The 15207-nt window shown below is 49.8% G+C and overlaps 1 protein-coding gene across 1 annotated transcript in view; it reads left to right on the forward strand.

The window, feature by feature from the left end:
* Nucleotides 1–14757, forward strand: part of LOC8040220 (LIM domain transcription factor LMO4) — a 111085-nt gene extending 96328 nt beyond the window's left edge. The window contains exon 6 of the mRNA XM_002413995.5: nucleotides 14494–14757. The gene's annotated coding sequence lies outside the window, so the exon portion shown is untranslated. The remainder of the gene's footprint in view (nucleotides 1–14493) is intronic.
* Nucleotides 14758–15207: the final 450 nt, after the last annotated feature.

The raw sequence follows: 15207 nt of genomic DNA on the forward strand, positions 1-15207 counted from the left end.
TACCAGGGCTACGTGGCGATCCTCGAAGCACGGGGTACGTCCCCCTAAGCAAAAGCTCTACTCCGTCTCCGAGCCTTATTTCCTTCCGAGAGGAAGTGTCGGTGCGGGGTCTGGCGGCTGCCCCGAGCGGGCCAGCGGAAGGCGGCACGCATCGGCGGCGGGCCACCGAAACACGGGCCCATTAAGCTGAAAGGTAGGGAGGGCCGTGTATCTCTCTCCTTCTGCATTAGGGCCTCGGCGGCGGCGGCGGCGGCACGCTGCTGCTGTCTAAAGTTGCTTCGCGTGTAGCTGGCAGCGCGGACCGGAAAGGCTTCTAATGGAATCCATTATGGGGGCTCAAACAAGAGCCTCCGTCGTCTCTACGCTCGCTTTTCTCTCCTTTTTTTGTGTGTGTGTCCCCATGGAGAGTGCATTACGCGTCTTGGTTCTCGGCGACGGCTGCTCGGAGGTCCTTGTTTTTCGGCGCGCCTGGCAGCAACGGCTTATCGGGGACTCGGTCGCGCGGCGCAGGGTCGAGCCATCAGTATGCGACGGGCGCTTCCTGCGCGCATCCGGACGCGAGCACTCTCAGCGACGATGGCCTAATTGCGGACGCACCCGCTGCTGCTCTGCTACTGAACTTACTGCGATGCGCCGAGTCGTTCCGGAAAATGAGCGCCGAACTGCTTCTCGCTCGCGGAAACAAGTTCGTCGGTGTGACGCTGATTGGTTTTAAAATCGAGCAAAGAGTTCGCTCCATATCGAACGTGACCTCTCTATAAATGAGTTAGTGAATGGACCTAGTGATTAACTGCCTTTCGACGGAATAGCTTTGAAAATGAGCCGAGAAGTTGCATGAGACGCTTTAGGGGTGGTGTAGGTAATTCCCTCCATGCGTGGACCCGAAGGCGGGATGTGTCCGAAGGAACTGCGCGGCTCTTTAAAGGGAACTAAAGTAATTTTGTATTTGAGAGAGATAAAAACGATACACACACTTAAATTGCCTCTATTTGGCCTCCAGGATAACGAATATCGAGATTACATCAGATAATCATTTTCAAGGTACCGCTGAACCACCCCTTCCCGGAGTGTGACGTCATGTTAGGAGTTTTCAGAATCTCCGCTCTCGCGCATCTTCAGCGCCTATCAAAGCTGTGCACGCGCACTCTCGATATTTTCAACAAAATATCAGAAAAAGACGTCACGACTGCTGTCAATGTGGGGAAATATTCCTGCCAAGTTGCCCACACGAGCCCCACGCGCTGGCAGCCAAAAGTTCTGGGTTTGACGTAACGACTGGTCGGAGGCTTTTCGTGTTTTCTCGCTTTTAGTTAGACATCTTCGGAGAAAACGGACGTGATATTCGGATGCATGAGATCAAAAACACTCAAAAATGCACATCAGTTTTTTTTTGTTTTTTTTTTTATGGAGCGATGGAACAATGTTTTTACTTAAAGTAAATGTTACATAGAATTATTCATTGACAATAAAAGCCTGTAAAATACGCGTTAGCTCTTTGTTTCATAAACAATGCGATCCTCACAGCTTCGTCATCACGCTTTGCTCAGAAGAGACTAAAAAACAAACAAAAAATCTTTCATTTATATTTTTGAAATTACGCCACGACAGAAAAGCTTCTTGGTCAGTGGCACTGCGTGCGAGTAAACCTCGGTTTCACCCTACCGCAAGTAAGCTTGTGTGAAGTGAGAAACACTGCTATCCAATATTCTCAACGAACGTGCTATTCGGAGTTTGGAGATCAATATTTTTCGGATACCAGGGGCACCTGACTGACGTGACGCAGCACTGCGGCTATACAATGGGCGGGGGTGGGGTTCAAAGGAGGGTCACGTGATGCAGCCGCCACTGACGATGTACCCTTTGTTTGCGTCATGAGCGACTTTATTCGGAATCGGCGATGGCATTTCGACCTAACACTGCCGAATACAGTCGGCACAAGGTTATGTCATGCGTATTGGCCTAAAGAGTGCTCCCTGGTTACTTCGTTTACGTCACGTGGCAAGGCGTGCAGCAGCCACAAATCGAGGACTTATAAAGGGGCCTCTCGCGCGCTACGTCACGCGTTTCTCACTCTCATAATCGGGTAAAACCAGCAGCTTCTGAGACAGCGACATCATTTCTCCAAGGGGGTGATGTCGTGTAAAAAGCCGTAAGATCTCACAAGGCGCGGATACAACTTTTAGCCGTGTCAGAGTACGATTGTCTGAATAAGTCATCGGTGAAACGTTATTCTCAGTCGTGCATGTTGCTGCTTCGCGTTATGTTAAGCCCATCTAACATCATATTTCAATGCCGTCGCACCGTTCGGGTCTGTGGCCTTATATTTAAGGTGGCGCTCCGGTATACGGTAGCAGTATGCGTCTTCACGTCGGGTTGATGACGACTTTTCCTCGAGTTGAAGGAAGTTCCATTTGTTTCCCTCGCAACGTCGGGAGACTGCGTCGTCTGTGTCGCGTCGATGTCCTTATACGTGGAGGATACGACGGGCCGGATAACGTCCGCCAGACACGTTCCATCGAGCTTTTAGCCGCTCCGGCGTGCCTAGATTCGGGAAAAGACTTTATTGCACCTCCTATTTCTAACCGCAATCCCCCCCCCCCCCCCCCTTTTTTTTTTTTCTTATTTCGCCGAGCTATAGCCAAGATTGAAAGATGGTGTCGCCGAGAGATATCTCCGCTGCCAACCGAAAACGAAATGGTAACCGACGTGCTCGATGCATCGAGCCTCGCGGTGAGAGTGCGACTCGGTCATTTTCTTTCTAATTGGTCGGTCGTTGAACATCTTTAATGAGCCAAAGCCACTTGGAAGGAAGAAGAACCGGCTCTTTGAAGCTGCGCGAAGGGAGTTTATACTGTCTGCGGTAGATCCCAGTAGTTCAATTGGTGTTGATAGAAAGAGGAGCAATGTCATTCCGCTTGGTTTGCGAAGAAAAGCAGTTACTGCACCTGTTTCTTGTGTAATATCTTCAATTACCGGGGCAACGTCTTTGTACAAGCGGAACTTATAGAACACATATCCGTGAAAGTATATTAGAGCAATCTAGATGCTGAAGACAGAACACACGAAAACACACACACACACACACACACACACACACACACACGCGCGCGCGCGCGCGCGCACGCACGCACACCTATAGAAACACACACACACACGCACATGCGCGGGTACAGACACACACACACACACATACAAATGTTATTTGCTTTTCTGGCTCGCAACTGCTTGCGCAGAGTTACTCGAAGCAGCCGTCATTTTCCCCATCCCAAACTTTCTTTCGCTAGCCACGGCTTAATTCTCGAGCCAGTACCCCACGTGCTCGGTCAAGCCGCATCAGCTTCAGCAGCGTCTTTGTACTATCCAGCGAGGCTTAGCCACGTCAGCAGCTCATCTCCACCCTCGAGGAGAATAGACCAGCGGAATCCACTCGGTTCGCGATATATGCTACAAACGCGAGACCGGAGCGTATACATGGCCCACTGCTTAGCCAGACCAATCAAATGTTGTTCACGTGACTAATCTCTCCCCTCGTACGATTGCGTAAAGACTGCGAAGCAGTGAGGCGCTACGGCAAGTTGGTCTGTATAGCTCGCTCGCGCGCCTTCTACCCCACTGTCAGCCTGAAGGTTAGCGCACTAGCCCTATACCTGGGCCTCCCACCCGCAAAGCGGGGCTAGTGTGCGACGTGGCTAACAGATTCCCGGGCCGCAATAAATTACGAGGCCCCCCTCTTTCCAATCCTTCGCCACCGCCGCGTTGTGGCAGCGTGCTTGCTCGCGAATTGCGGCCCGAAAGCCGACGGCGGCCGCCAAACTGCGCCGCAGAAGAGCAATACCAATCTACCCGAGTCCCGGCCGACGCGCGCGCGTAATCCAAGCCGGGAGAAGGGCCATATATCCGTGGCCAAATTAATATGTATCACTCCCATAAATCGCTGCCTTGTCATTTGCGCGAGCAGGCGCGGCCCTGGCCCTCCAGCTCTCTAGGCGGACGCCGCCGCGGTCGACGCCGGTTCCGCCACCACCGACGCCACTAGCAGAAATAGAAAAAAAAAAAAAAATAAATAAAAAAAACGAAAAAAACGCGTTTTTAAGTTAACCATTAAGCTGACAGTGCGGTGGAAGCTACGAGCTCTTTGGGCTAGTCACAGCGTCTATACCTTATGTAACCAGACCACGTTCCGGTATCTACATCCCCGCGCAGGTGAGAGCTGGGTCAGGTGATCAGGAGGAGGCGGGTGATTGGTCCGGCGAGTGCGTAGCTTAGGTGTGAGCCGGGCGTACATAGGTGTCTCGTTACTAGGGCGCCCTAGTTCCCTCCAAAATATCGCCCACAATGTGAGGTGACCGTAGCAACGAGACAAAGAATAGTGAGTTTTAGCGAGTCGTTTTTCAAGCACACGGTTCCGAAATCACGAACGGTACAGCTGGTCCGTTCCGCGAAACCGTACGTCAAATTTGACATACTTTAGCGAATCGTGAAAGTGGCGCGACCGTGTAAACGATGATGATGATCGGAATTAACGGTGGCGCCATCTTCTAGTAAACATGTGAAACATTCTGCAACGTGTAAATCCGTGGCGACGGTGGCCCTCCTTGACGGTGGCGGGCACCGTCAAGTGTTTCCGGCGTGCGACCGATGTAAACAAGACGGCCGACGTAACATTTGCCGGTCGGAATTTCAAGAACTGCGAAGCTAGGTTGAGTAAAAAGTGTCTGAACGACCGTAAAGGTATGTGGTGTGTCTTCGTCATCGTGAACGATGGTTCACGTTGTGTGCCGTCGAACCAAATCATTTCGTCTGCTCGCGGTCGGCACGGCAGAGTCTGCCCGCAGATCGCAAAAATTTACTAGCATGCGCAGTTTACAGCATTCACGATCGCTTACCATTGTGAGCAGTCCTCGAAATGATTTGGTTCAAGCTCTCAAATGAAGCAGACTAACAGGACGGCAAATCGCCTCCCGCTGTCCTAAGCCTAACGCTCGGCTGGGTCGGCGAAGGCGGTCGCCGAACCGACCGTCATCTTTTTTTTTACCCGAGTCGTGAACGGTGCTGGCTGCGTTGCGGTGACGACTCCAGCGGCCGGAATGGGAGAAACGAACGAGAAGAGCCTCCCGACTCCCCGAACGACTCGCGCGCGCATGCGTAGTGGCGTCGCGGATGCGTTGGAGGGTGAACCGTTCGTGTGGAAACGACCTGCTAAAACTCCCTATTATTGTGTTTACCCAATTCGTTCTCAAAAACGTTTTTCATGTTTCGGAGAAACGCGTTCTACACGTTCCTCCGAAACAGGAACGAGAGCTCGTTCCTCGTTTATTTTCTACCTTGGAACCAGTTCCCGTTAGAAAGTTCCAGCGGTTCGATAGGAACGCGTTCCCGTTACGTTTTTTTTTTTTTTTAAAGATTGGAACGAGTCGTTACTTTAACGCTACGTGTGCAGATTATAATTAAATGTTTTGCTGTATAGTCAGTACACAAAATAAAGCGAGGGAAAAAGAAAAGACCTACACCGAACTACGCGTCGAATCGCGCCCATCACATCTGCTCCAGTTTTTTTTTTTTTTTTTTTTTTTTTTTTTTGCCGCCTATTTTGGGGACACTTTTCCATCTCTTGAATTCGCAAGTTGAAATAGTCGATCATAAAAATCTGAAATGCCTAAGAATGTCGGTTAAAATTGCGGATAAATAGACGAAAAAACTAAAAGGAACGCCGTCATTCTCTTGCCGTTTCCTCGAAAACGTAAGAAGTTTCGCTTCCAGTTCTACCGATGTAAGATGGAACGGCGGCGTTCCTTTGTTCCTCGTAAAAGAAACGCGTTGCGTACAACATTGAGCCGAGTACGTACAGGTGATGAAAAGCAGGCGATTGAGTGGTTCAACCATAGCCTCCTCTATACTGACAACGCCTGGCAGATCGCCATGAAAAGCGGCCGCCGAAATGGTAAAAAATGCAGCGGCAGACAACGGATGAGAGGGGAGCCACGTGACTGGCGCCCCGCTGCGGTGAAACGCCGAAACACACTTCTCCCGAGCGAGCAAGTGTGTTTCTGGTCCTCGCCGCTGCAAAGGCTGACGACCAGGTTCCCGAGAGATGGCTCTTTTGATGCTCTGCGATACCAGATCCTCGCGCTCCAAATCTGTGACGGGGCACTCTATGGCTCCGTCATCGAACTGCTAGGCTTTGTGAGTATAGAGGAGGCTATGGTTCAACGAGCTCGTAGTTTCTACCTCACTGTCAGATTTTCGGTGAGCCGAGTATAATACGGGTTAGGATGAAAGGAAGGCGGCCAACCAGCACATTGCATCTAGCTCGCTGTCAGCTTATATACTATCGCCCACCCGCCCACACACACGCACGGGCACGACAACCTCACCGCGCGTGCAATTTCGTTAGGCTCAATGTTGAATGTGTTGACTCGGTTCCTTTTTGCCTTCTCTGGGAGGAAGGGGGAGGGGGTTTAATTAGCGCGCAGCACTGCGGCGGCGGTCCGCGCGGAGGAGAGCGGCATACGGCGCTGACGGGTCGCCCGGAATCCAATCAGCGGACGCGGCGCTCGCGTCTTTGGCTGGCCGCTCACACGTGAAATAGGAGGCCGCTCAGGAATGCCCGCTGCTGCTGATGCGGCCGTCGGTGGCGCCGATGCGGTTGGCTGCTGGACGCCGACGCTTAATCCCGCTGTTCTTGGGGACAGAACCGAAAGAAGGGAGCGGGAGGGAAAGGGGAAGGCGCGCAGTACGATTCTATGGTTCACGCTCCGCCGTTAAGAGAGATCAATGGGAACGGATCGAAGCTCGAGTGACGATTGGCGCGCACGTAGAGAATGGTTTAGATATGAGAGAGTTGTAGGGAACCGTTTTTGCACAACACGGATACGGTACGGTGGGCCCTCTGATACGATCTGCGCATGCGCTGTAACAGAAAACTCGCACATGCGCAGTTTGTACCGGAGGACACATCGTACCATATCCGATGTGCCAAAATGCTTCCCTAAAACTCTCTATCTGTTTGTGGCGTATTTCTTCCTTGTGTGACGGCCTTGTAACATTAGTCATATAAAAACTGTCTGCAGACGTGTTCGAAACAAACGTGCGTGTGAAGCAAACATGCCTCAAATGTGTTTGGGCGCCTCTTCAGAACATTAACAATACGTAAATAAAAGAAGAAAAACATCCTTTTTGGCGTTTTTCTGCGGTGTCTGCGCAACCGCAAAGTCGAAATCCCCTCGCAACTGCTCAATCTCGTGATCGAAAGAAAAGAAATATTCGATTCAACCTTCGTTTCTCGAGCCGTTTAAAGCCAACAGACTCAATGAGATGCGGAAATACCCCAGAACTCAAATATCAAGATGCCTGTGACGTGCGTGCCTCCACGGAGTAGATGAACAGAACCACCTTTCGTAGATACATGCGACTTCGTCGAAATCGAGACTGGAAATACTGGCCGCCTACTTCAAACTGGGGGAAATGTGATCGAGGCAGGGAGGATGAATCTAAAGCAAGCCACAGCGAGAGAATCCGTAACGCGAGCCACCGGCGGACGGCGGCGGCCCGAAAGAAAGATGGCGGCGACGTGATGGCCGAGGCAGCCGAGCGGGGGCGCCCCCAGAGAGCAAGAACAAAGCAGTGCGGCCAATCTGCGATGCAATTCCGTCCCCAAAGTTCCCCGAGTCCAATTTCCGCCGACAGGGCCTCCCTCGCTTTTGTCGCTTGGCTTTTCTTGCTTTGGCCCCGGCTCAACTTTAATTAGCACCGTTTGATTGGCGTTCCGCGGGAGCCAATCCAATCAGGCGCCCGGCGTCCGCTCGCACGTGAAATGAGATCGAGGGGCCCGGTTAATCTGCGGTCGCTCCGGGCGAGGCCCCGGCGGCGTCACTCGGCGACTGATTGCCACTTGCCGGCCGGCCCGATTGGTTGGACCGCTGCCCCGTGCCGACACCGCCGCCGGGGACTGAACGGGGCGCCCTGGGCTCCGGGACCGCCACGGGCTCGAACCGGGGAGTCGACTGCGTCTGGCTGTTCAGCCGCAGAGACGTGTCGCTGGTCAGAGCCGCGTCTGTGGAAGAGAGGAGGTCTTTCAAAATAACCGCCTCGAGATTTTCGTTCCTTTTTTGACCCACATAATCCAACAGTTTTAAGTGGAAAGCCGATTGAATCCTTCTCCTAGTTGAGACGCGGAAGGAATGGGTCGACAGCAGGTTTGAATATTTCGAGAAAGCAAATTTCGATTATGATTTCGCGATGTTTACGATTTCTGAGTGTTTCCCGGTGAGATTTGTTACTTCAAAGTTCATTCGCATGCGTAACCTCAAATTGATTCATGAAGTGCGGAGTGTGTGTGAAAACAATTAGCTTAAAAAGGGCTACGTGTCGTCAAAAAAAGATTCCACTATATTTGAATGAAGATACACTTCGCTTCAAAAGAAAGATCCCGTATATCGCATTTCTCGTTGATTATTTGATCACGCGCAGTGTTTGTGTAAAAAGACGAGACTCCCTCTGATTTGCCGGCCGCCGTCTCCTTTCGTGAAGGCTCGTGCCAAAGGCTGCCGACGCAGCGGAGGACTAAAGACGACCGTTATCGACAACGTTCAATAGTAGGTTAATTGATAACACAAACGCAAAATGAAAGCCGTAAATGAAAAAAGAAAATGTAATTTGCTATGGAATTGTGCTGCTTACGGGAAACGTTCTAGCGTAACCAACGTTTATATCATCATTTAGGACCACATCTAACTTGTGCAGCCAGGCGCCTACGTTAGCGGCGCTCTTCATCCGATTATTTATCGCAATGTGTACACCTGAAACGATAAGCCTGGTGATCTTCCAGAACCTTCTGACCCACTCCTCCTCTCGCACTTCGCCAACCTCTCCTCCCCGCTCCACCCCTGATCGCATGACCTCCCCGCTAACCAGTCAGCCTCAAGCACCTTACTTCTCCTCTCCCACCCGTCAACCAATCAGTGTCAAGCCTCGCGGCCACGCTTTTATCCAGGCTTCACTTTTGTGATTCACGAAATGTCGAACCCCTAGCCAAAGAACGCCTCACGTTAATATTGGTTTGACTTTTGATAGACTGGACAAGAAAAAAATAGACGTAAGTGGAGCCAAAACAAATACATACGATAGCCTTCGTCGCAAAGCAGCCTGATAATGCGAATAACCTTTCTGTTGTCGCTGACAGCTTAAGAAACGTAGGGTATGACTTCTTATCCAGACGCTTCCACCTTCGTGATTTGTTATTTGGTGTTCTTATTGGCTAATACTGCGATCTCATTGGCTGCGGAGCGGTAATCAGATGCTCGGAACTTGCCCCCTTTTTTAAGTTGTGCACCGAAAACGAATTTCGGAGCACGTTGTTCCCTGTATATTCTTCTTCAGAGGGGGAACGGTTAGAGTGTCGCGATTCTCAGGAACCGTACTCGGCACCTGGGAACTTTCCAAGAAGTATTGTAGAAATACACAGCAACGGCCAAGCCGTCGTCCCCCTCGTCGCCCCCTTCAAACGACAATACAAGGGCACCAGCGGCAGCGTCCCTTCGGCGGAGTCAAGCCCGTCGACGGCACCATTAATGGCTTCCTCATTACGTGACGCCCCGGGAAGCCGCTTATCGACGAGAAACAATTTTCCGGAGCCGTCGTTAACAGCATCGATCGGCGAGGGAACCGTTCCTGGCCGCTGGCCGGCTGACGTCTCCTGGGAAACAAAGACGGGACAAACGAGCGACAAGTCAGCGGCAAACACGAGCCGCACCGCCGTCACACCGAGCCGCGTGGGCCGCCCGCCCCTGCCAGCTGGGCGTCGACAGCGCCACTGCGACTGAAACAACGACGACGGGGGCCCAAGTCGTCTGCGTTTCCCGGCTATTGGGAACTGGCTCGGCTAGCAAGGATCTTCAGGCTCTTTATAATTAAAGCGGTCGGGATGAGATGGAGATAAGTCACATGGCAGAAGAACATTTTTAAGTAGAGGTCATTTGTCAACTTGGAACTTATCTTCCGATTGGAAGCAGTGGTAGGCCTGATACATTGACCTGAAAAATCTACTAACTGTCGTTAAAGAATCTATTTTCGGAGCTTTCCTTGTGGTGTTCTGTAAGACCACAACCAGCGTATCCCAGTGACCTCAGCACGCGGTCCTAAAGCTTTTGAGTGCACCTCCGTATTCATGTACCTTCTGGGCCTTTCACCAGGAGTCTCTGAGAAGTGGCGACCTTAGCCTCAAATCTCGTGACTTGGTGGTGCCCTCGCGAAAGGGCCAAACTTTTCACGACCTCATACATGTTTTGAATTGCTCTCGTACACGATACTACTGGTATGCAACCAGCGATTCTTTAGTCATTTCGTTGGATCCCAATTCCATCCCCTCCGCTTGCGCTGCGTCACTTGTGTTGTATAGCTTAGGCATGCCATGGCTTTGGTTCAAGAATTTAAAAACGAAACTCGGGATTAAGTTACTTAGGTCACCGTATTTGAAATACAGTGAACAGTTCACCGTATTTTAACAAAGTGCACATTGAAATTAAAAAAAAAAAAAAAAAATCCCTCTATATTTTACGATATGGCTAGTCACTCATACGCTGCGGGAACGACAACACAATGAGGATTCTATGGCGCTTTTTATCGACGGAAGTCGGCAGTTGCACTGTGCACTTTGATAGGTAATTTTTGTAGTCATCGTTATCTGTGTGTACTAGTTTGGCCTTAAAGGGGTACTCCGCCGATTTTTGAGCTACCTCAACTAACTATATTTTCTGACTCCCAGGCCTTTACCCTTTCTGGAATGCTATTTAATATCGTGAAATTCATAATAGTTATTGCGAAATCGGCAAATGAAAATGATGCAAAAACAGACATTCAAATATACCCGCCCTTTTCAGGGCCGTGACGTCAGTGGAAGTTCAGCTTGCCAGTCGGGCGAGCAGTCTAAAAAATAGAATATGCCAATTATTTGTTCCGTGCTGGAGCGCGGGGACTGGAGCGAGCTTCCAAGGCATTCATTTGACACCATGAAACTGCTTCAAATCAGTTGGGAACAAATTCTGCAGTCCAAAGAGTGAACCCCTGCACTTCCAATGACGTCACTTTTTCATTGTTGCCAGTAGAGACTTTCAGTTTGAAAAACACGGTGAGGACCAAAATTGTAAATTCAATAACTTCGTGAAAAAAAATTATTTTGACCTAATATTTGGGATACTATTTTGGCGACGTTGTTTGGCGAGTTTAGCAAAATTTCAAGCAAATTGGGGGCCATGAAGAAATCGGCGGAGTACCCCTTTAAAGCGGCACTGTAACGACGTTTTGACTGGCTTTTCATTTGTACCGAACCTGAGTGCATTGGACGTAGTAACTTAGTCAAACAATTCTTTTCTCGAAATTCGCTTTATTTTAAAAAGTTATAGGCAAATTAAAATCACAAAAAACAAGCAAGAAAATAACCTCCTTCGCGATGTCCCTTGTCCCGGCTTGGGAGGCCCATCGTACAAGCGAAGCGACTCACCAATTGGCTGCGGCTTACGGTGATGGCCGCTTCCCCTTCAGCCGCATTCGCGTCAACGGTTCGTTGCTTGCTTCAGCCCTCCATCGCGTTTGCCGGCACGTATTTACCGGGTCTGTCGGAGTTAGACCTCCGAATCATCGATAGAAGTGCGGAGTTGGGAGTAGCACCACCATACAAGGACGCTCCTCGTAAGCGTCCGGGGCGGGCTGGCGAAGCCTCACTTCTTGCAAAATGTGCCGCCGGCGTCGTGTGCCGTCTGATAGAATCTGCGGGGATCTTTGTCCTCCGTACTTTGGGCACTGTTTCCCTCATAACCAACTCTCCCAATTTTCAGCGGTGCACCAATCTCTGCATTCGCCTTGATCCTTGGGTAATATAGCGACAGGTCTATTCGTCACATGCCGCACGCGTTCGACACCGCGGGGCGCCCCCGTAGGAGGAGGAGGTTTCCGCGCCGTCCGGTTAAGATATGACGCGCTGATACTTACTGACTCTCTCCGTGCACGCATGGTTACCCGAACCACAATAGACGTTTAAACAGCAAAAAAAATAGACGCTGAAATAGGGTGGCAGGTCCCCTTTACTATACCGGCTTTGAAACGGTCGCCATTGCTTTTAAAGTCTGCATCGCGCCCTACTTTATGACGATTTCAATTTTATCATCGCCTTGGACATCAATATTCGATCATGAAGATCAAGTGAAGCTCGAAATTAGCCACTATACGCTTCGAAGTTCGATCCTGAGCGGGTTTCTGGCTTTTCGTCTCCCGGGAGCACCAAACCTCCTCGCAACGACATTAAAAAAGACGACCGTAATACCGATCAAATAGACGTTAGCGGAAGCATTCCAAATCGATTTTATTGGCACGAAACTCAGCTACGAAGCTCCGAAAGCCGATCGAGGCGTCCCCCTCCCACGCGTCGGCGGACATGAAGGAACCCATCGATCCCTCCCCCGGGGCGAAAATGCTTGATAGAACACATTAGTGGGTTTTTAATGGACGCCCGAACCAGCGGACGAACAAGTGTTTTCCATTAGGAACACGACTGCCGAGCATAAAAACCTAATGCCCTTCGTTCCTTTCGGCGTTCGGACCGATCAAAAAGGCAGCTAGCTTTCCCTTCTCCCTGCGCGACCCTGGTTCCCTAAAAGGGAGGGGAGAGGGGGCACGGGGGTGGATGCGACTGAGGCGCCACCGGACGTAGTGACCAAAAGTGGAGTTAACGCGGATGGAAAGTCCACAAAGACGCTCGTTTTTTTTTTTTTTTTTTTTTTTTTTCAGAATTGCTCGTCTTTCCGGAGTGCCGAAACTTGGAAGTACTTAGCTCGAATAAAATATTGCTGAATCGCGAAGAGACCGGTCCGAGTGCCAGCGCGCCGGTTTAAGCACTCGCGCGGTAGCGCCGTTCCAACAGAAAGGGGGCGAACGGACCTCGAAGAGACGAAATGGTAGGTTTAACTGAAGCCGCCGGCCTGCCACTTGATCTTCATTAAACTGTTATCGGGAAATTCGGAGTAACGGACGTTTGAGCACTTAGTGGAAAGCTCCGAGTAAGAATTGATCACAGTTGTGCGTAGCTTTGTTGCTCGTTCGTGGTGATGTTTTTTTTTTTTTTTTTTTTTTAAATGGCTTTGTGGTTTTATAGAACGAGTCATGAATTTAGAAAACATTCAGGTGACCAAAACTTTGGTCTTATTTGTTTAAAAGCAAATCTCTGTATGGAAATATAATTATTACACTGTCACACGACGCAGGCTTTCAGGTAAGCAAAATATAAACCGGGTCTAACAAGGAGAACATATTTGAGTTGATTACAAGTCAGTGCGTACTTTCTCGAAGACGCATTCTCTCGGCCGTACGTACCGCCGTCTTTTTTTTTTTTTTTTTTTTTCTTTTGCCTACGTTTGCTGTTTCGACTGTTAGAAGAGGATTTCATTGTGCTTCTTGCTCTCACATGTGGCTTCCGCTGTGCCTTGACTGAGTCACTTTGTCCCAGTACGTAGTTTAGTACGACTGCGTAGCGGCCGAAAGAATCTTGTCGAACCGCACTGACACCTGGATCATCGCTCCTGAAATAATCATTTATAAATAGGTCGTTGGACATTTTCAACATTTCCTTTTTGGCGAGATTCGGTACGAGAAGGTCGCATTTTTTTTAAACATTAGATGGGATCCTTGTTTGTAGACACCTATCCGGTACCGGCACATGTACATCAATCACGTAATGAAGTAAATAGCACTTCGCGAGAGCTTTTTGGTTCATTACGCACCTACAGGTGGTTGTTTGATCTTTTCTAATCGCATATACTCGCGAATCTACTTTCCCCGTGACCTATGTCTACTTGTCAACGTTTTGATGACTAAAAGGGTTGCAATGCATCAGTGGTGAAATCATGATAAGGGAGCGCAAGTCCACGAGATATCGCGTGCCTATACACATTTCAACTTTCAAGCGCTTATTATCACCCAGGTGGAAAACGCCGTGGACTGTGCCCAGTCGACAAAAGATCAAAACTCGCAGAAGCGAATGTACAGGAATGGTCACGTCGTCCTGACGCCACGCTGCAGCGGTGGCGCTGCTGTCGGCAACGCGCATGCGCAGACCTCGGGCGAATTTGGTTTCTGCGCACGTGCAGGAAAACTTTCAACGAGAAAACGCGAGATTTGTTTGTCAATGCCGTGTTTGTTAGCGACGTACATCCTGAAGGACGGTGTTCGCGCTCTGCAGGTGTGTATTTTGGCAACACACACAGGAAACTGGGGCTTCCAGATAGACCATTTACATGTGCACCAAGATGGCTGCTTCGCTACGCGTGTTATGACTTGGCGTGTTTATTTCTTGACCCGTCGTATTGGTCGCACGAAATCCGGGTGCAAACATGTTAATAGCACACGTGTGTCCTCCGCATGTATGATGTGTGATCAGTGTGATCAGCGGCTTTACAAACGCTGCCCCAGCTTGACCTTATTCTTTCCGCTTTTGTTTGTTCGCAGGCGCATTCTGGCTAGTCGTGGCCGCATGGCGGCGCCTCGGAGGATCCCACGTGACACGCCTGCAAGTCCCGGATGCCGAGGGAGGGGGCGGGACCCCTGTCTCAGCGGCGGATGGACCCTCGCTCTCTGCAGACGCGTGTGCATAGTCCCTGTACAGTGAAAGCCTGTCGTGTCAACAACCCTGTAAATACTGCGTCGCGGAAGACGCGCCCGGGATGACCCGGCGAGACAGAGAAAAACATTAAAATAATGTACAGTCCTTCACCTCGTTGTGTCTGTGGTTCAGTGCGCGACACGGAGCTGCACCCCTGCGGCTCTGCGTCGACAGTATATAATTATCAGCCGTCAAAGATTTCCCCCCATTTATGGCGTGACATCTTTTATTTATCAATAACCGAAAATTATTTTTTAAGCAACACACTAGTCAACTTGTAGATGTCGTTTCGCTTTAATATCTGAAAGCAAACCATTACTCCAATCCCTTTAAAAATATGAATGAAGTGATACTATTTCAGTTTTAATACACTCTTTAGAAAGACATACCCAGGGAATATCGAACTAATAATGTCGAAACATTTTCAATAGTAACTAAAATTAATGTTTTTTTTTTTTCTAACGACAATTTTTGGGCTTCTTTACATATACTATGTTCAAACTTATGCTTGACGTTTTTTATGTAGCAAGAACTGTGTTCTACAATATTGTTTCAATCTT

The sequence above is a fragment of the Ixodes scapularis genome, unplaced genomic scaffold, assembly GCF_016920785.2.
Source record: "Ixodes scapularis isolate PalLabHiFi unplaced genomic scaffold, ASM1692078v2 PGA_scaffold7__128_contigs__length_106722199, whole genome shotgun sequence".
Taxonomy (NCBI): domain Eukaryota; kingdom Metazoa; phylum Arthropoda; class Arachnida; order Ixodida; family Ixodidae; genus Ixodes; species Ixodes scapularis.